This window comes from Lepidochelys olivacea, assembly GCF_965140295.1.
Source record: "Lepidochelys olivacea isolate rLepOli2 genome assembly, chromosome: 3".
NCBI lineage: Eukaryota > Metazoa > Chordata > Testudines > Cheloniidae > Lepidochelys > Lepidochelys olivacea.
This window is the reverse complement of record NC_140413.1, coordinates 113363425-113385903: the sequence shown is the minus strand read 5'-3', so window position 1 is coordinate 113385903 and position 22479 is coordinate 113363425. Positions and strand designations below refer to the sequence as shown.

General features: G+C 42.2%; 1 protein-coding gene across 4 annotated transcripts in view; it reads right to left on the bottom strand.

Annotated features, from left to right (window-relative positions):
- The window catches only part of SASH1 (SAM and SH3 domain containing 1), an 868162-nt gene that overhangs the window by 143044 nt on the left and 702639 nt on the right, over nt 1-22479 (bottom strand). The gene's annotated exons all lie outside the window — the stretch shown is intronic.

Below are 22479 nucleotides of genomic sequence, written 5' to 3'. Positions count from 1 at the left end.
ATTTCCAGATGGTCAATGAAAACAGTCTAGTATCATACCTAGGATTCTAAAACACAGGATCTACTTACACTGGTACTTTTCCACATACTAAACTCCGAACACAGTTTCCCTGAAAGTTTTGTAATTTTCACGTTACAATAAACTCAGAGTAGTGTACACTTCCTCAAAATGATGTGTGGCACATACAGAAAAATCTCCTACATGCCACTTGTTGAAGCAGTCACATCAGCACTTAAAATAACTGTATAACTCCCATCCACCATACTCCTCAGCCTGCCAAGGCCCAAACATGGGACTTTCTGCGATAAAAGACAAAAATTATTCATGCAGGAAAGCTTAAATGCGGAGAGATTCATTCCCTTCACATCAGTAACTTTCTATAACCTTAGTTTCATGATTCTTTATTTCTGGTGAATAATTTTCAACAACAGAAGTAAGGGGACACCACATTTGTATGGAATATAAGTAACTTTGTGATTAAAATGAGGTAGGCACGAGAGGATGCCAGCCATATCTAGGGTGACCAGATGTCCCGATTTTATAGGGACAGTCCCGATTTTTGGGTCTTTTTCTCACATAGGCTCCTATTACCCTCCACCCCGTCCCGATTTTTCACATTTGCGGTCTGGTCACACTAGCCATACCCATCCTCTTCTGTAGCAGCAGCCATGCTGACTGGCTAGCAATTAGACTGCACAAGCATGCACTGGAAGGTTTTTCTTCCAGTTGTTTCATGCAATTAGTCACTCTGGAACAAGTTGTATGAGAAAACTCCAGACTCCACCTGTGCTGCAAGCTCAGTACATCTGCTTGTGTAACCAGATATTCCTTTCAGCATTGTCAGATACCTGATTGATTCTACTCGTGTGATCCCACGCACACAGACACAAAGAGCCACCCTTTGTAGGTTCAGGCATGCAATTATGGTTGCCAGTTCCACACTGCAGGGGAGTCACTGGAAACCTAACAGTACCACAGGCAAAACTGAGATTTGCCTGTTTAATTGTCACATGCATGTTGCATTCTTGCTGATAGTTTGCGCTAGTTTCAAATGGGAAAGGGCGATTTGAAAGCGGATTTTTTCTCTGGAAGGATTAATGCATTTATCAGCTCTGAGTGTTACAGGTAAACTCTAGCGTGGAGTTTCTTGCCTGGTACAACCGGTTTCTATTCATTTCCTGGTGCGCTCGGAGTACCTAAGAGTTGAGGAGCAAGTTGAAAACAATTATCGCAGATGAGCAAGAGGGGAAATTACTTTTGTAAAACTAAAATTTACAATATCACATTTTTCTCTAAACAGAATTATTTAACAGAGACAAAGTTACAAAGTAGAGAAGTGATTTTTTTAAAATAAGTGAATCTGAAATTGCCAAAAGTACTCTAAATCCAAATTTAATACTTGAAATTTTGCTTAGCTATAAAAAGGAATATGGCTTTATCGCAAGCTAAATTACAATTAGACAAGCAACATGGAACAGGCTTACTCTAGAACTCCACCCATACAACTTCCCAGGAGAAGTTCATGCAGCATTACCAGCACAAGATTTTTATTTGGAAAGCATCATTGTACACTAATGGTTCTGTACAACAGGTGAAGCATGTCAAACAAAGAATTACAAGTGCTCATTATATACTTCCTGGAACAGACAGGCAGCAGAAGCTTTTTTAAAGGAAGCAGGACAGGTTTGTCTTATATTAACAGAGATGGTTTCAAGCTTGGAGATCTGTGGCTATGTCTTCACTGAAGAGACATGTACCCTTGAGTCAACTCCTCCCAAGTTAGCCTACCAAGGGTGAGAGCAGCCACTCTGAGAAATGAGACTCAAGCTGCACAGAGTAACTGGATTACTGTACAGAGAAACTGTATTAGCAGTGGATGAGTTAGGCCAAAGCTTTGATTTAGCACATACTCTTGATGTGCCAGCTAATTTGAGTTAAAAGCAACATTGCATTCGAGTTCAAACCCAAGTTCTGTCCACACACACAAACCTGAACAACATAGCAGGTATAATGAGAGTTACCTCTACAATGAAGAAGACAAAACCTGTGTGAAAGACAGCATGAATTTGGAAGTGGATGGAGGAAACAAAGCAGGCTGTTAGAAGAGAAGCATTGGCAGATTACAGAGCCTGGGACAGGGTGTTGGAACATTATACCATTGGAACAACTTCCACTGAGTTAACAGACCTGGAGGTTACTGACTTTTCCAGTAGCATAGGACACCATGGCCAGCCATGGGGATAGAGCTCTGCTCATGTAATCTCAAATTGAGACAGATTATACCCTCCAAATTCATGCACTTAAATTCCAGAGTTTCCAGGAACTTGGGAAGGACGATGTTCATCAAATCATTTTTATCCAATACTGGAGTATTTATTTTATGATTTTTGGGTGGGGGCAGCTGGAGAGTCTCTCTGTTGTATAAGAAGAAACACAGCTGTATAAATCAATACAGGCCAAAGACAGCAAACATTTCACACTCAGCTGCTTCCACTCATGTTACAGGTTACACAAATATTGTCAACATTCTGCAAGGGATTATACGTTTCTTTTATGTTCATTCAAGTTTTCTTCCATGGATGGAAGTTAATACATACTATTTATCTCTACTGCACACCTTCATTTTTTAAGTCCTATTAAAAATCATGATGAAAATGGAGACAGAAAATGCCTTTTTCAAAACCATTGTTACTAAAGATTGTATCCATTTTAGGCATCACCAAATCACAGGTAGTACTAACCAGAAGATAACCTGTTTGAGATCCTGTATGTTGCTTGACTACTCATTACATTATATCCACTAACTTTTCCAACTTAACTATTCAATAAAATAATAATTATATGCTTTGCATTTGTATTGTGTCTTCCTTCCAAAGCGCTTTATAAATATTAAGATAAAGACTCGCCACTCAGCCTGTGAGATAGGTAACTTCTAGTCACCATTTTCCAGATGAAAAAGCCAAGGAAATTGTCCAAGACAAGATTTTTTAAAACTCCTACTGTTAACAGCATGCTTATAAATCACGTTTAAAGACTATTTAAAACCAAAATTTATTTTTGTTAAAGCAAGCATGCTGTTTATCCTTTCTATTTTATTCAGCTAGGACCGTGAATCTACTCTGGTTAGTTTTACCTTTGATCACAGTTGTTTTCGTTTTCTGACTTTTACATACTTGCATTAGGCTTTTGTTTTCAGTTTCCAACACTTCATTGGAATGCTTAAAATTTAAAAAAAAGTCATAGAAATAAACAAATCTTGAAAGCATATTAATTTGTGTAGGCCCTCTTTTCCTTGTACACAAACTTATATTTTGGGCCTGATCTACAGCACGACTAACTGCCTAAATCATTTCTGAAAAGCCACTTTCATTTATTTAGCAGGCACCAAATAGCATGGAGATAGATAATATTGAAAAAAAAAAAAAAGCACATGTAATTTACATTTACTGTATATTGCAAATGCCCTTCATCTTATTACAAATATGCTCTATACTCAAAATATGTAGGTCCTACATTTAAAATACCACAGGTGATTACAAGAAAAAGATAGAGCTTTTAAAATGTCATTGTTTAAAATATATAAATTCTCCAGTAGCCCACTGAAACGCATTTCCTTAAATCTCTTGGGCTAAATTACCACCACTAGCATTTTAACAAAACAGAACTATGCACCCTAAACACTCCAGCTTTTATGTTCCAAACTTGATAGATAACTGAATCCCTACTGCAAAAAATGATTAGCACCAATTTTGCTATGATTGTCATGCAAACTGCCATGTTCTAACTATATAATCCCATTGCCACATATTCTTCCCAAGGGAAGAAATTCATAAGCAGCATGGCAAGAGATTGATATTTCACCCAAATATACTTTGCTCAATTCTCAGGTAAAAAGGTTGTAAAATATACTTAATAAACAAATTCTACCTGAGACCATCACTGGTTGTTATGCAAAAGAGTAAATAATCCAATAGTTTTAAGGGGCAGAAACTAAAACAAACAATTAATAAAAATATTTCTTGAAAACAGCAGTTGTCCAATATTTTCATTCTATGGTTATCCAGTGTGTACCGATATTTCCATCCTTTGATGCACATGCATAACAGTTTTGGGCAACACACAGCTTCAGTGATTCACTGGGAATTCCATGGTAGTGTATTTGCTGTGATATGCATGTGAATTCCAAAAAGTATCTGCCATGTTTCATGCTGATGGAGTGACTACAAAGGGATATTGTAATGATTTGACACTTATTATAAAATTAAGATTAATCAGTCACTGAACATCAGTTGGTTTAATATGCTGGCAGCTTCCTTTGTACGTGATGTTTAACAGCATAAAGAGCCATATTTTGTCAGATACCTCAGATGGTGGGGGGAGCGGCAACAGTCACAGAAAGAATATAGATGAATATACGTTACACAACTAGGACCAATAAAGTTATAGCCCAATCCTGAAGAGGGATCTAAGCAGAAGGACCCTTGAATTCAATGGAACCCTAGTAGGGGATAAATTCCACCTGCGTAATTACCTTGCAGAATTGGTGTCATTGAGGGGAAAAGTGGTAATTTGAGTCTACATTCTATTATTGTTGTGCTTATTTTTGATCCAATAGTATCAGGAATTTTTATAGATGTGTGTCTACTTACACACAAACACAGGTTGCCACCTCTCTGGCTTTTACCTGGACAGTCTATTTTTTGGGTTCTGGGTCCGGCACGTAGGGTTGCCAGGTGTCCCATTTTTAACTGGAAAGTCTAGTTGAAAAGGGGATCTGGCAGTGTCCAGTACTGACCGGACACCAAAAGCCAGGGGCCCTGGAACGTGGGACCAGAGGCCATGGCTCCCCCACTTTTAAACCACTTTTACCAACTGTAAGGACGTGTAACGGGGGGTGGGGGGGGCGGCTGCGCAAGGGGTATTGGGAGGGAAGAGGTGGCTTGTTAGTGGAGTCTAGGGAGGAAGGGGGGGCCACATTTCAGGCACTGGCAGCCTCCCACACTTTTAGGGACCTTCCACCGCTCCTGCCAAAAGCCTGCTTACTGTGGGACAGAGGGAGGTGCTGGATCATTAACCTATGCCAGCCCCTGCTCGGTGGGGCCACCTCCTACCTGCAGACAGGCTCCTTGTCAGACTGCAGCAACTCCAGTGTCAGCCTTGGAACAGAGGGAGCCCAGCTAGTTGGGGGAGGGAGGTGGAGACAATCCAGCGAGAGACAGGGTGGGGGAGAGGAATGAGCAACGGGGAGGGAGACTTGGATGAAGAGGCGGAGAAGGGCAGGGCCTAGGGAGTCCAGTTACCACCAATCAGAAAGGTGGCAACCTTAACACACACCTCCCCACTTCAGTTGATCTTCTACATGTCAGGATGGATGTACTGGTTACCATGTGTATGTGTACCTGTCACTTGCTTGTGTGGGAGGTTCATTCCAGCGTATATTTAAGCACAGATTTCAAACAGCCATGTAGGGGTTCTCCCTAGTCTGATAAAGATGAGAATGATGCTAGTCTTAATGCTAAGTGAGCACTTTGCAGCGCTTAGCAAGACAGGCGTGTGTCTGCATCAGGCCCACAGTAGAGTAGGATGGAAAAACTGCTGAACACTGCTGCTCGTTCTTTTGCTCAAAAAGCTGCCATCTCCATAACCACTCCAGATGGGGCCACAGCCCATGCCTGAGCCAAAAGACAAGGAATAGAAGAGTAACTGGGAGGAGAGACACACCAGTCATCCTGTTAAAATACGAGTATGTGGAAATGGTAGAAAGGAAAGGGAGTTCCTCTTCTGAAATGCTTCACATTCAAGCCCAGGCTAAGGGCCTACTTTGGATCTTCACAACCTAAGACAAAACAGATCCATTTCAGTGCCTGAAACACAGAACTACTGTGTGGAAAGCATTGTAAACATTAGCAGCTTATTTTTGGCACTTAGTTCTCAGCAGGGAAGGCTACCAAAAATGCGTGGCATATTAGCCTGCATTTCCCCAATACCTTTGGTTTTGGATATTGTAAGAAGTGTATACATAAAGAGTAGGATTTGGGCCATAGTAAATAGGGCTGTTCCCGAAAATAGTGGTGGAATAAAAACATCTGCATGATTGAAGCTGAAGGGAAAACATATTTGTTCCTCAGAGTACACTGCAGAAATTATTCAACAGCACTCCTCCGTGTGGAATTATAACCACAGAGCTCCTTCCTGGGTCAGGGACAACTGAGTTTATCCACCGCATAATAAAACTCAGGGATGTTCAGGCTTTTCTGGGACAACTTTAAACAGCCCATCAATCTCTTTTAAACATTTCCCTTATGAATTCATACACGCTTGTTAAACTTGCTTGCTCAGGTCATTTCCTCCCCTTTCTTCTGTCCTTTTTGCTGCCCCCATTTCAGCTTCTGCAAGCCTCTCCATGCAACTGGCCAAATAGTCTACTGCATTGCAAAAGAGATATGTAGATGAATACAGACTCTGTGCATTTGGAGAGAGAGAGAGCCAATATGCTCCACTTTCTTGTATTTTTTTTTTAAAACATCAAAATTTATTTAAAATAGACAACTTTTCTCAAAATGGAACCATTAATCTGTGCCTCTCTCTGTACCCACGGCTTTGTATTTGCTTTTGCTATGGTATGTCACATACATGGTCATGATATGTATCTGAAAATATTGCAGAGCTGCGTCACAACAACACTGTTGCTCCACTCACCTGCACTCTGCCCAGCAATCCATTTGTACTGGGACTATGACTGACATCCCAAGCCTGAGAGCAGCTTCAAAACAGCTGCCATTAAAAACAAATCCAACAACCTGATAGAGAAGTGTTTCTTTCTTTCCCCAAGACTCAGGATAGGCAATATTCCATCCTACACCAGAGACAGCTTCTCTTATCCCTAACAATCTCAGTTTCAAAGTCTGTTATTTTCTGAATCTTCACAGTTACTAAGATGGACGACACAGAGAGAAGAAGAGCTCGGTGTAAGCTCAAAAGCTCGTCTCTCTTACCAACGGAAGATAAAAGATAATAAAAGATATTCCCTCACTCATCTTGTCTCTCCAAGACAGAAAGGTGCAGCCAGTGGGGACCTAGCACTTGTCCCTCTAGTCCTGGAATGGCCTGCAACATTGGACTTTAAAGTCATGACATTTTTATATAGTGAAAATCTATTTTAGGTTATGTTTAGAGGATTGTCACGGCTTCCCCTTGGCTCCTGTACAGTTGGAGTTAGGATGACAAAGGACATGACATAAGTCCCATTGACTCAGAGGGAGATTTTTCATTAATTTTACTGGAATTGGGCCCTTAGGCACTTGGCTTTACAGACAGAGGTACAAAAAGAATCTCAACATTTTTCCTAAAATAGTTTCTGTAACATGTGCCCTATATGGAATATGCGATAGTGTAGTTATAAAACAATTCATTTGAGATGACCTATATATTTCACTAGGGGCTTTGACAGAGTAATGCAACCATTCTGAACTCATGCTGTTAAAAACTTTATACTGAACCACATTATCATGTATTCTCTCTCCTCGTAGTTTATGATGCCTCACTATATTACTATATAAATATATTAAAAAGAATACTTCATGGAGAACACTGACAATGGGAAGCAAAGTTCCTTTCCATCATCTCTTTCCCCCTCGGTATTCGTTGTAAAGAACTTCTATCTTTGTCAAGAACATATAAACAAAGCATCTTTATAGAACCACCCTGAGCATGTTGTCTGTTTGTTACTTGTAGGCTAAACATCTTGAAGTGACATTGCTAGGATCTTTCACTCTGCATGCAGCACAACGTAGTGTAGTAATGGAAACCTGATGTTCATCTAGGTCAAAACTAAGTCAGCTGAAAAGTCCTGTCTAAACTCTTGTTCAGCCCTAGCCTTTATCATCAGAATTACCAGAATCATTCATTTTTCTAACATCCTTAAAAAGTGGGTACTTATCCCAATTATAACCAGCTCTTTCATGTGCTCATGTATCTTAAAAATCAACATCATATGAGAACACTTAAAAGTCAGTCAAATCTTCCCACAAAGTCAATCTTGCACCAATGTTTTGCTTGTTCATCTGGAAGGCCACTACCCCTGGCTCTTTCAAATCCCAACTCAAGACTGTTGTCTGCTGTGATGCCTACAAGAAGTCAGCCCATTAATAACAGCTAGTCAAGAACTGCTGATTAGGTTTGTTCATTTTTTTAAAAGAATAAGTTAAGATGGTTTGGAACCCATCAAGCCAATTATTGCACCCCTCTTCACTCTCCCTTCCTTTTGCTGAATGCATTCACCTGAGTCTTGCCTCAAAATTAAATTGTGAGCTCTTGGGGCAGCAATTGCATCAATGCGTTTGCACAGCATTTAACATTATGGGGCTCCTGTCTTGAATGGGGCCTTTAGACATGCTTCCAGTAGAAACAAACAACAAAAATACTAATTAAGGATGTACATGCACATAATCTAAAAGTATCCTTGGGACATCATCTCACTAAATCTTGAAGATGAAAAAAGTTGCTTAAGCCATTTTCTATTGGTGGGCCAGGATCATGGAGCATAATAGGTGCTATGGTGTGGTCTTATTTCTTGAGCCAACGTCTAATGAAGGAGACTTGAGTGAATTCCTCAAGTAGAGGAAGGAACCAGTACCAATCTCACTTTGTAGACAACATTTACAACGAAGACAAAACATCAATGGAAGGTTCACTTAAAAACTCACCCTTTGTATCAGTTTTCCCACTGGTTACACAGCACTGCAAAATATGATATTTTTATGTGGCGCTAAAATTCTCCAACATGCACATGCACCTTCAGGAGTGAACTAGCAATCACAGCAGAAGAGATTAAAGGAAACGAGTAAAGACACAAGAAAAATGTATTCTTAAAGAATTTTTAGAAATTTAAGAATTGAAGAAAAAACTTAAAGAAATTTAAGAATAAAAAATAACGCGCGGGCCACCATAGCCCAAAAAACTGACTGGACTTGGAAGCACCTAGCATATGGGATTTAATGGCATATAAGAGCAAAAGCCCAAATTAAAAACATAGCAAAACTTTTTCCATCTTTATAGTTATGAGTTATTACAAAAGGGTGTAGTCTATCCCCTGGTTTGTCTTTAATACTAAAAATCTGCAAGGGGCATTTCCCTAGCCCAGAATATGCTCATGAAATACAGTAAAACAATGAATTAAGTCAATGAACCAAGCGCCACTGGAATCCTATTTATTACTCATCCTGCTGTAAGAAATCTAGGGGAGAGTTTCTATTTCAACAAAAACTGGCAGAAAATAGCTGCAAAATAAGGATTTAATTACACACACAGTATTTGGGTGGTATCGCTGAGATATACAGGGTTTGTCTTATTTTGAGAACATGGAGTAATTTTTATTTTTTCCACTAGTTTTATAGTTCAGTTGTCTAACAAATGCCAGGAACCACAGGGTTGAGTTCTGTCAGCAGAACCTGGCGCTAATCAGTTCAGCCTTCATGTAGCTTAATGAGCCTAGCTGCGCAACAGCAGCATCGCTTGAGCCACCAGCCAGCCTGATCGGCTCAAAGGAGCCAACAGATCTGCATTTAAGCTCAGCTGCAGGTCACTGGCTGCTCAATGCCTACACCCACTGCTTCAGTAATTACTCCTGTGCCTGCTTTGCTCCCAGCCTTGCTTTTGTCTTGTTCCACTCTGCTCCTGCCCTGGTCTGGTCCCGCTCCAGTTCACGCCAGCCCCGCTCCCTTGTCCAGCTTCTGTCCCCGGCTGTAATAGCTCAGGTTATTGACTCCTGACTCTGGCTCTGACCCTTGGCTTGATTCCTGACTCCAACTTTGGCCTATGGCTCTCAGCTCTGGGCTCTAATCACGAGGCAAGACTCCTGCTTTAACCACTAGACAAGACTTCCCATGTGCCAGTCCTCACAACAAATAATCTGGCCTTCATATGCATGCAGTGTCCTGTATACCGCCAAGTCCACCTACTGGCATTTTAGTGTTCTACTGCTATCCAGGATTTTGCTCTTATCTTGCCATTACTGTATTTTAATGATGAATTACTTTAGCAAAATCATGAACAGTAAAGTGTTGGCTAAGTGAGATTTCTATCAGTAAATTAGATAATCTTTATTTACAGCATCTAATGTCTTGTGGAGTCATCCTCAACTTCTGGTAATAAAACCTTTTTAGCACCCTATACCATCACATATTTTATCAATCAGGCTCATAGTTTGAGTGAGAAAGCGCTTATATGCACAAAAAGCAATCACATATTACGATACGTATATACGTATATCATAAGCATACTTACAAACACACACAAGATTGAAATAGTAACTGAGGATCTAGTAAACTAATTCTCTACCCACTTTGGGGTTCCTAGTTCTCTCAGATCTGGTGAAAAAATACTTCAAAATCTTCAAAGGTTTATGAGATCCTAAGAATCCAATATATTGTAAACTCTTGGGAGCAGGGACTGTCTTTTTGTTCTGTGTTTGTAAAACACCTAGCACAATGGGGTCCTGGCCTGTGGCTAGGGATCCCAGGCACTATGGTAATACAAGTAAGTAATGAATAACTGCTGCTTGCTATGGTGTTGGAGGATGCAGCAGCAGGCTCAGCTACTCTTTCCACAGCACTAGATCCATGACCCCAATTGTCGACAGATATGAAGGTTCATGTGGTTGGGTAAAGACCCTGTATGTAAATAGCTTTTTAGTCTACATAAAAGTAATACTGGAGTGTCTGTCATCACCCTAAAATCTTGTTCACAGAGCACGTCTACTAGCACGCTGCATACAAAAACATGATTTGCTTTCCCAAAAATCTGGTGGCTAGTTATGGCAATTTGCTGTCCTCGTTATAGTGCCCAGTGGTACAGTGTAGTGTGCACTCAGGAGACATTTCTGTTGATGTATGCACATAAATACACACAGGGAAATATAGGCAGTGGTGGACTGGGGAAAACAAGCAGGCATATATTTTAATGGTTTACTCTGACGCTTTGCCATAACTTTAACCATTGCTGCTAGAGTTCAGCATTCTGGGTCTATGGGAGACACATCCAAAGCATTACGCACCTTGAATTCCTGCCTTCTCTCCTATGGTTCCCTGATCGTTATTATTTCCTTTGCTTGTAAAATATTGAGTAACTGAATATGGCAGAAATCCATTTGTCCCCCATCTAATCTTAGCAGCAGGAGAAATGGTTTCCTGTAACCTAAAGCAAGCCAGACTCCTTTTTAGTGCAGTAACTGAGAGGACAGACATGAACTGTGTATCAGGGGCCTGGTGGTTACAGTCCACCAGTTTACGCATAGGGTTCCTGAGGAAATCCCCCCTGCTACAAAAATGGGGTGTCATTGTCCAAAGGATATAAACAATAGTATTCTATTTTGTCTTTCAGCTCAGCAGGCTGGACCTCAGCCTGAAAATTTCTGGCAGCAATGAAGCAAAAAGACAATGTTTAAAGTGTGGCAGGCAGAACAAAACGTACTATTTTAAGAAAACTGAAACAATTACAGTACAAGGGTGAATATAGTGGAACCAAATGCCTACAGTCCTCTATAGCACCTTTACCTATAGAGGTGCTCTACAAACTTCAAGCAAGACCGACCTATGGTTTTGCACTAATGCCATCACCACAGTATCTGAGCATCTCCCACTCAATGAGATTGGAAAACCAAGGTCTTGAGAGGACGTTATGGTGTCCTCTGTCTTCTCCTTTCCCTCGGGAAGGGGTCTTTGCTTGGAATAAGTTTTTCAGGGAGCAAAGAGGGAGGTGAGAGGTAATATATTCCAGTTGCGATAGAAAGACTCTCTCTCTCCCAATACCCCTATGAGGTAAGTATTATGAAATGTTTATGTGGAAGGGGACTGTTGCCCCCTTACTAACATTCAGTGGGGGTGTTTTAGTTGCTAGCTCCCAGTACTAAAAAGGGGGAAGGGTCAATGGGGAATCAGGACCCTGAGACTGACAGCCCCCAGGAACAATGGGGAGAGGCCAATGCTCCAGGTCAGCCTGAATGACAGGGCGGGCAGGCTAATCAGGGAGTCAGGAAGGTCCCATTTTCCCTGTGAGCTGGAATTGCCTGGGTCAGTGAGAGTGGGGCCGAGCTAAGGAGAAAACAGGGGCCTGAGCTGAGCTGAGGAGCAGAGCTGGGCCAGATCCAGAGGGACCAGAAAAGCAGCCCCTGTCCTGGGAGCAGAGCTGCAGCCCCAAAGCCAGAGGCACAGCCCAGAGAGAGCAGACTTGCCCTGGGAGCAGAGCTGCAGCAACCAGAGCCAGAGGGGCCAGAAAAGCAGCCCAGGAAGCAGGTCAGTGCTGGGAGCAGAGTCACAGAAGCAGCCTGCGGAGCAGACCTGTCCTGGGAGCAGAGCTGCAGCAACCAGAGCCAGAGGGGCCAGAGAAGCAGCCCAGGGAGCTGGAGGCAGAGCAGCAGCAGCCGTGCTGAGGCAGAGTGGAGCTGAAGCTGGGGCTGCAGCAGTCTGGAGATGGGTGCAGTGAGCAGCTGGGGAGAGTGAGGGGGACCCTGAGCAATGGGCCCAGCACAGGGAGACACCTCAGCCAAGGGGCTCTGCAGGCCAGGCTTGGATCGTAACCCCGACAGGGCGGGGGCGACACTGGGAGGAAGGGTCCTACCACTTAGAGCCTGAGAGCGTGTAGCCACCACCAGAGCAAGTGTCCGACCCACAGCATCCCTACAGCACAGCCAGGGCCTGAGAAGAAGACCTGGGTCTTACAAGGAACAGACTGTGAACTGACCTGACATTGCAGAGACACTGTTTGTGATGTTCCCTGCCACAGAGTGGGGTGATGTGTTTCCTTTAACCTTTCCCATTACTCCTTATTCTTTTTAAAATTAATTGTTGATTAAATAACTTGCATTTGCTTTAAATTGTATGTAATGGTCAGTGGGTCAGAGAAGTGCCCAGTGCAGGCAGAGTACCCTGGAGTGGGGACACCCTAGCCCCTGTCCTAGGTGACCACAGCAGGGTTGGGGGTCGAGCCCCCCAGGAATCCTGGGCCCAGCCTTGTTGGGTTACGAGGACTCTGCCAGACAGGAGAGAGGAAGGGGAGTCCTCAAGGGCAGGGAGGCCACTGTGTAAAGGAAGTGGGAGCGAGGACTCAGATCCTTTCGCTAGCCCACTTCACCGGGGTAGTGAAGAAGCCAGGAAAGTTCCCCACAAGAGCGGGACTATTCCCCCGCTTACATATGCGTGAAGAAACGACAGCAATTAGGGGTTACGTTAAGTGACTTGTCTCAGAAACCACACTGAATGAGTGGCAGAGACAGGAACAAAACCTAGGCATTCTGAATCCCAATCACTTCAAACCTTTCTTGTCTTATCAACACCGAGCTAGGAATGCAGATGTATGGAAATGGTTAGATCCTCAATGGAAGCTTTTGGGTGCTGAGCACTTTTGAAGATCTTAACACTGCATTTGGGTGCCTAAATGGAAGTGCTGACCTCTTCAGAAAATCTGACCCAAAGTATTTTTGTTTGGTAGTGGCATGGAATAACTTTTAGTACTGTTATTTGTATATTGTATATGCCAGTCTGCCCTCCACTCCATTTATTGAAGAATAAAATATTAAAAACCGAAAAAAGATTGGCTATATACTGAAGTACTTTATCACTTCTTCAATATTAGACTTATTTCAGCACAGCAGCAGTGGTAGCAATTATGATGACCCATTTTTTTCAGCTAGACAAATTAGCTAAATAAAAAACTAGGCACAAACTTCACGGTACTGGACTAGGGTTTTTTATTGTCTTCACTAAGCACCGTAAAGCCTGTGTTTGAAGAGGTTTTATTTAGGAGCAGTAATGTACTGTTATCAGGGGTTTCAGTTCATTTAACTAAGCAGACTACAATTATACCCCAGTGTGTCTTAAAACTGCAAGAATCCATTTAAATATTATTTAGATGCATATCTTTTAAGTACCAGAGACTCTGTAGGATTTCATGTTTATATCAATTAGGAATATCAACTCGGTAATGAAGGCTATTTTGTGGATCAGTTTATAATCCTTTCGACTCTGGGATCTGGTACTTGTATTCACTTGTTCCCCTTTATCTGTGTATAGCAAAGATGTGGTTTTAGGTTCCTACATGTCCATATCTCATCATCATTGCCAAAAAAAAGTCTTCTCTGCTCCCCAACAGAAGTGAATCCTACACAGTCTGCTCTTGAGTAACTGTAGGCTTGCCATATCTCTCAGAGACTACATACAGGTGATTCTCTGAGGAGTGAGCATGCACAAGATTCCTATTGGTGCTTCTCCAGTAATGAACAACAGCCCTGTTTCACAGAACCTAAGCACATGTTTACATCCCCTAGACTTTCCCCAGCTGTATCACACTGACGGCCATAAACTGCCTATCCTAAGCATGTGCCAGGTCACAACCTAAGAGCATTCTTATTCTTACAGCTCACATCCACATTAGTCAACAGTTTTCAATCTATACTCAGTACGTGTCTTTAAATGCACATAAAATAAGACACCAGCAATGGGACATGCAGGTGTTATTTCCTCTCCTAGTATCTCTGCTTGGCATTCCATGCCTGCAGTGCTGCTTTTTCTGCCCCTAACTTTGCTCCCAAATTCAGTAGTCTCTGAGTCGCCCTTTACTCCCAACTATTTTCCTCCCACATATTCCTTGTCTGTACATGTCTACCAGCCATCATCTCTGGAACGTCACCAAAATTTGTCTTCCACTTGGCAACGCCTCTTCCAAAATCCTTGTCATCCCTTAGTCATCTCCTTTCACGCATCTCCTGTCATTGCAATTTTTGCTTCTATGATCCTCCTAACATCCTGGTCCCTGAAGTTTAGAGGTTACACTTCGAAGTTGGGACTCTATTTTTCACTTTCCTCACCATGGAAATCCTTCATCCTCTAGACAATGAGTCCCTCTCTACATCTCCCCTTAAACGTTCTTTCTTTATATGAAGGTTATTTTCCTGGTAGTGAGACACGAGTCTGTGGAATAGTCTCCCAAGAAGCCCCGTCCCTTGAATCAGTTAAAGCTGGACAAAGCACTGGAAACCACAAAGCAGTGCACAATTCTAGACACGTAGAAGGATTAGAAGTCCTAACACCTTCTTTTTTCACTCTCATCTCTATAACATTTTGTAATATTTTTAAAGAAGGCTAGCAGATAAAATTAAAATAGCCTTGTGTTCTGAATACATTTAAAATGAGGATTAAAAGCCACGAGTAAACTGGCAAAGATTACTTGAAAAACTAGTACAAAATCCTACCAGGATGAAAACACGACATTCAAATCCTGACCATTGTCCATTTTCTTCAGCCATGCTGATAAGGGACCTATTAAACTAATCCTCCCAACCCCTGCACCAACCATATCCAACAATAACCCAGAGTTAGTGAACACATGTTCAGAGCACTCAACATCAAGACATGTGGAAGCATCCCTTTCCCTTCTCCACTATGCAGCGAATACACAGATGCACATGGTATGAGTCCAGTGCTTCCTTGTATGAGTCAATATTTTGATTAGGTCTTTGACCTAAATGTTCTTAGTTTAGCTCCCTGAATCCAGATGAAATCATGCAGTACTTAGGTTTGGAGAACACTTGAAGAGCAACTTCTGGACTATTGGCAGACTTGTGTGTGCGTGTGCACCCCCTCCACCCACCACACCCATACACAGGTAGAAAAAAAAAATCAATACACTGTTGGATCTGTGCTGAGCAAGCAGTAATATACTTCCTTGAGGTGCCATGTTTTGATTCCCCCAAACCCATTACAAATCACAATTTGCCACGTCAATGAATTAAGTACCACGGTGAGGGGCGTGCCAAGATGATTCATCATCACAGATTTCAGATAAGAAGGTAGTAAGTGAGCAGGGTGGAGAACAGAAGAAGTTATAAAAAGACTGAGATCACCTTTTTGCAGAAGGAGATGCATCTGTACATTGCCTGGGAGAAAAAAAAAATGAATGTCTTCCCAGAATACCTGAAAGTAGTGAATGAATACAGGACACTATACTAAAAAGTACAATGAAAAATGCAGGATAATCCACCTATTTTCACCCATCAATTTTATTTTAATGATACATAGCAATGTAAATACTTCTACACACAAGCACAATTGTTCACTGGGCAACTTGGGTAACTGAGAAGAATTCCTGGGAATTTGTTTTCTTCCATAGGGAGAATATGACCTCTGAGAAGCTTTAGGGAGTGCAATATGCAGAAACATGCCGAAGCCGTCCAAAGAATTTGACGGTTATGGGGATTCTAAGTTTGCCCAGCTAACATGGAGTCTTCCCTTATTCAACCCTTTCTCTGGTATTGAGTTATCGGGAGGGAGAGGGAAAAACAGGAAACCACTATTCCTGAAACTAAACTTAGGTTAAAATCTAGCAGTGAGGTCTGTGCACACAGAACTCATTGCAGCATCAGGGCCTAAGTTGCAACCTTTGCCACCAGAAAAGCAACATTTGTCAGGGGATTTAATAGCTTACTAATGACCTGATCCTGCTCCCATTAAAGCCAATGGCAAAACTCCAATGGACTTCAATGAAAACAAGATTAGACACTTCTAACGGCTGTAGTGAGGACTGTGAGATGCTCCTAAGAAAACAAGAGCTGACGTGCAGCCCAAAGAACAAATGTGGCCCAAGGAACCAGGAAATGCAGCCCTATTGCAGGACAATGTCTCTCCATAACCAGTAGATGAGGATAAAACTGATAACTGTAGATTTTCACTCTTGGGGATGAACTCAAAACTCATGCAGCTCCTATCCTTATGCAAATAAGAGCAAATATTATGGTTGTGTGCATTTATTTTTTCATTTTAACAATTATATAAGGGTATATGCAAATCAGCTGGAGTGCTCATTTGCAATTTGCCAACATGGCTCTTAGGGCACAGGTAGGCATACCCATACTAGCGTTATCTAGCTAGCCAGGTAACAATAGTAGTGAAGACAGGGAGGCATGCACTTCAGTGCAGGCTAACAACCTGAATACGTACCCTGACAGGCTTGTATTGGGAGCTAGCCCATGCTGCCAGGTCTACTCTGCTATTAGTAACTGTGTTAACTAGATTAAAGCTAGCACAGGTACGCCTACCCACACACTACAATCACACCATCACTTGCAGCATGGACATATTCAGTGTCAGACATGGAAATCCTTGCTCCACTGCCCACCAATTCTTATGTTTTTCAATATTCCCAGTGTGCTAGCTGACCACTGGAATTTGACTCCTTGCTTTGTCAAGGACTTTTTAAAACACCATCAGTCTAGTACAGGTGCTGTAGTGCACAGCTGCTTCTATATTTTGGTTCTGAAATACAGGATGGCCTCTTCTGTGTCCTTGCTCTGATAAAACATTGTCTCACATGAGCCAATAGGTGACAGCGGGAAGGTTCACCCCGGCACCCTTCCTTCTGTATTGTTTTCTAAAATGACAGTGACTTAACAGCAGCCTTTTCACCTGATGAATCTATGTTGTAACTCATTTGCATTAATACATAACTAAGGCTTCAATCATGTCATGGAGGTCACAGAAGTCATGGAATCCGTGAATTCCTTTGACCTCTGACATTTTCAGCCCAAGGCTAGAGCTCCCAGCCCTCACCCTGGTGGGGGGAACCTGCAGCTACCTAGCCACAGCAGGGAACCCCTCTGAAGCTGTCCGGTCATGGTGGGGGGGACCCCCTTGGGCTCCCAGCCACCCTGGGGGCACGGGAACCCTACAGCAGCCCAGATTGGATGCTGAACCCACCTCTCCATTTTGTCAGGGATATTTTTAGTGAAAGTCAGAGACAGGTGATGGGCCGTGAATTTGTCTCTTGCCCATGACCTGTCCATGACTTTTACTAAAAATACCTGTGACAACAAAAAACAAACAAACAAAAACAAAAACAAAAAGTGTAGCCTTATACATAAGCCATCCTGACTACTGTAAGAAATTCAGAAATCAAGCCACAATGTTTCAGCTTTCAGTTCCTAGGATTGAATTTTATATTACTGGTGGTACAGCATCCCTAGTTGAGATTTCCTTTCTGTGAAATTTTATAATCTTTCTCAATTATCCAGAGCTGAGAATTAGTAGCCCTCAGAGCACAGATTAAGGTCTTTCTATTCAGTTATACTGTCAGATACTTTTATTCAATGCTGAGAAGGAAGAGGAAGACTGCAGACACTAAATCGTGAGGGGAGCAGTGGATCTGAGAACTCAGGGAAATTCTTAGAAATTGTACATATTAATTTTAGGGATGTGACTCATGCAGGTTCCACGGCAGTGGGTGCCATAAAGGAACGTGTGTGGGGGGGCAGGGGGGGCTTCTGGAATGCAATCATAACTATTACAAATAAAGACCAAAATGTGAAATGCACTGAAATATAACTGGGCCTGCTTCACATTTACACTGATGCTCCTTTACACGTCTCCAACAGCATATTTACACACACTTTAAGGACTTTTAACACAGCCAGAGTGGTATAAAGGGGGCACAGTGTAAATCAAGCCAAAGTTTCTCTCACTGATACTAGTGGAATTAAACCAGATTTACACTGCTGTAAATGAGAGCAGACTTTGCTCACTGTTTTGAGAGCAAGTTCCTCTTGAAGTCATTGGAATGCTAAAGACCACAAAGCTTAACGCCCATGTATTTCAGATCACCACACAACAAAACTCTGGCATTATTATACGATTAGGGAAGCACATGAACTTATGAAGAGATGACAAAGGATATTTCTTTTTGTTTAAAGTCTACGGGCCAAATGCTCTGCTCATGTAAATGAGCTCAGTTCCACTGACTAATGGAAATTCACCCATTTATGCCAGCAGAAATTGGCCCTATATCTATTGTTTCCCCCACCTTCTGTTTCTATGGCACCCACTCCACTGCCCAAAGCATCTTCAGCTGCAAAAAAGAGGGTTAGGAATGTTCTGCCGATCAAAAGACCTTATTAGAGGAACATTCTTTCATACTATGTAATATTTAAACAACAAATACAGGACTGTCCTCTTGGGATTCTGGTGATAAACTACTAAGAGACCTCCTGTGGTACTGAAGCAGAACCCTTAAATATATTACCTTTATTATGTATTACATTGTTATGTATGAATTTTTCCCCTCTTCTCACCCTCCCCCGCAAAAATATTTGGCTTTATAACTATCTTAGATCCTGCTCCTGTAAAGTGATGCTCACAAGCAGATCCTTATGCTGGCAGGGAGCTCCAGAGAAGTCAAAAGCATGTAACGAACAGCAAAATCTAATGTGTCTGTGGCAGAAGCAGGACTGAAACAGAATTTTTATCCAGATTCCAAAGCTAAATTCCAAAAGCCATGGCTGTTAGGATCCAGAGTTTTGATTCTTGACCCATGTCTGATTTTTAGGTATGATGGGTACTAAAAAACAACAAAACAAACAAACAAAAAATGAAAAAACCAACTTATGTATAATAAATGATTGTTTTATATCTTTAAGCTTTTGATTTAGCTTCAAAACACAACACACAGATCCAATATTTTTATTGTCTCCATCTAAAAAAATGAGTTTTTCTGGAAGTTAAACAATATTAAGGCTTAGCTTTTACCTCTCAGATAGCTCAAATACCTTATCCAGCAGATATCAACACACCAGTTATTTTTATATCAATTTGAATTATATTACAAAATTAGCATGTGTTTTGAAACATCAAGTTAACAGCTGAGAAAGGCTTTAGCTATTATTGTAAATAAAACCAAGGAAAATATTCCACTCAGGCCCCAAGAATATCCAACTAAACACAGTATGCACTCACCAGGGCCAACATCACACACTTTACAATCACAACATGTGCCTTCTTTCTATTTTGAATGGTTTGCTGATATTTCAATAGTTTATATTTTTATTTAAAACTCATTTATTAAAATTAACTCTGCTGTAAAATAGAACAGTAGAATAGGGACTGCCACAACTTGGTTTTTTAGCTCCCAAAGACAATACACACTCCTAGATATTTCCCCAGTGGAGACCATGCTTTTATCACAGAAGTACTGTCCTTAGAGAGATTGGTGCATAGTAAAACGAAACAGAGCAATTCTCTTGTGTGTGTTCCATCATGAGAAATGTGAGATTAGGATCCAAATATCCCTGAAGCTGCACCTCAATAAATTAACTCCTGCTGCCTCCTCCTCCTCCTCTCTCCTCACCACCAGGACACATTTAATCAATGGAAACTGACCAAACAGGTTGTTCAGTTACAGTCTAGCTCAGGGGCGGGCAAACTTTTTGGCTGAGGGCCACATCAGGGTTGCAAAACTGTATGGAGGGCCAGGTAGGGAAGGCTGTGCCTCCCCAAACAGCCTGGCCCCTGCCCCCTAACCTCCCCCTCCCACTTCCCGTGCCTTGACTGCCCCCCTCAGAACTCCCAACCCATCCAACCCCCGCTGCTCCTTGTCCCTTGACTGCCCCCTCCTAGGACCCCCACCCCAAACCGCCCCCACCCCCTATCCAACCCCCCACCTCCCTGTTGCCGACTGCCCCCCGCTCCCTGTCCCCTTACCATGTTGCTCAGAGCAGCGGGCCAGAGCACTAGCGGTGTGGTGGCAGTTCCGAGGGGGGGGGGAGGGAGAGGGGCGGGGCGGCTGCGGCTGGGGGCTAGCCTCCCCAACCAGGAGCTCAGGGGCCTGGCAGGATGGTCCCGGGGGCCGAATGTGGTCCGCGGGCCATAGTTTGCCCACCTCTGGTCTAGCTCACTCAATTGTGAGAAAGAAAAAAAATCTGCCTAATTTTATGTGGAAATGGATATTATGACAAACAACTCTACATAATAAATGTCACTACTCATGTGCTATTTAAGCCTGTCAAACTAATTAATATATAGCAGTGCTGAGACCAAATTTACTCACAAATCATTAACATAACAGGACGGATGGGGAGGGAGAGATCATACCGCTACATGGGGAATGTTGGAGAAGGTAAAATGCGGCACCTATCCATGGCCAACCTTTCCCCCAGCACCTATGGGCCTAAAACTGTGTAGGGGAGACCCTTCCTCTGGGGGGACAAGGACTCTCAGTGGTTCCCTTCCCCCACAGCCATGTGGCCTTTAGGAAAGAATTTGCAGGGAGGAGCCAGACAGAGACTGAAGCTGGGACAGCAGCAGCTTAAGCAGTGACCAACAGACACTGAAATATTCTCTACAGTTTGATTGGACTGTCTCTGCCTTGTGTTGATTGGCTGTTGGCGCCAACCTCCAATCTTCACTTTAGCCTTACCCCACACCTGCCCCTTGTACCTTCCTCCCAACTCTTCTCACCTGCTCCGTCCCCCTTTCTCTGCTCTCCTGTCCTCTGTCTTTCCATTTAGCTGAGCCTCTAAACATCCCTCCCAAACAAATAAATAATTGAACTGATGTGACATCACTCTGCTTGCATGTTAAATCCCTTTGCCCCATCCTTTGTCTATTCTTTCTCTTTAGATTGTAAGCTCTTTGGGGGGCAGGGATTGTCTATTACACTGTATTTGTACAGTGCCTACCACTCGGCTAATCCCTAGGCACTACTGTAATAAATATGATTAATCATAATTTAGCCATCACAGAAAGTTCTTTGCTCTCAGAGCAAGTAGAATTTTCCAAGACCATGACCTTTCTGCACCTAAATACCTTTTGTGTATTAACTATTTTTAAAGGAATTTTATTGTATTTTCAAAAACATGTAAAGCTATTTTAAACCAATTACCAGATTGTTTTTCATATTCACAAATGCAAAAGCAGTATCCAGAATGGGCAAATTCTGTCAGTCTGCTTTTTTCCATTGCATTTGGTATAATTTAGAGACAGCTGAATTGGTTGGTGGTTAAATAAGGCGAAAAAATTAAGTGAGATGAAACCATGTGTGCAAATTCTCATAATGGTGCATTTTCACAGACAAGTGACAGGAACTTGAAAATAGGAATTTATAATGTAGACCCCCGGCTCACTGTAACTGGGTGGCTAATCTCTTGAAAACAGCTATTTCAGCTGTGCAATTCAATATACAGCTATATCATTTCCCTTCTTTTATTTCTCTGCAATACTGAAAAGCCAGTTCTTTGGTGGGAGCCAGGCCTGACCCTGCTTATCAAGCTCTAGTCTCCAGGATCTCACAGAAAACACAGATGCCTCCATCAAACTTCAGTGTATGGGACCTGACGTGCAAGAAAAAGTCTATCAGAAGTTCCCTCTCTGAGCTGTCTCTCTTCAGAGAAGGATTAGTGTTGGTGGAAGTAAACTTTTATGAGACAAGAAAGGAGACTAAATAGGTAGGCAAAAAAAAAAAAAAAAGCTAATCCGTAATCAGTCACCATCCACGTCAAGGCTGATTCCCCACTCTGGCACTTTGAGTGAAGAAGGTGGGGCCCACAAGGATTCTAAAAATCAATACTGGACACTCCATGCTTGTATTAAACTCCCAAGGTTACAGCTTTTCTGTGTCCTTGGATGGGTAGATGCTGCCACCAACCAAGTGCAAACCCCCTTTGAG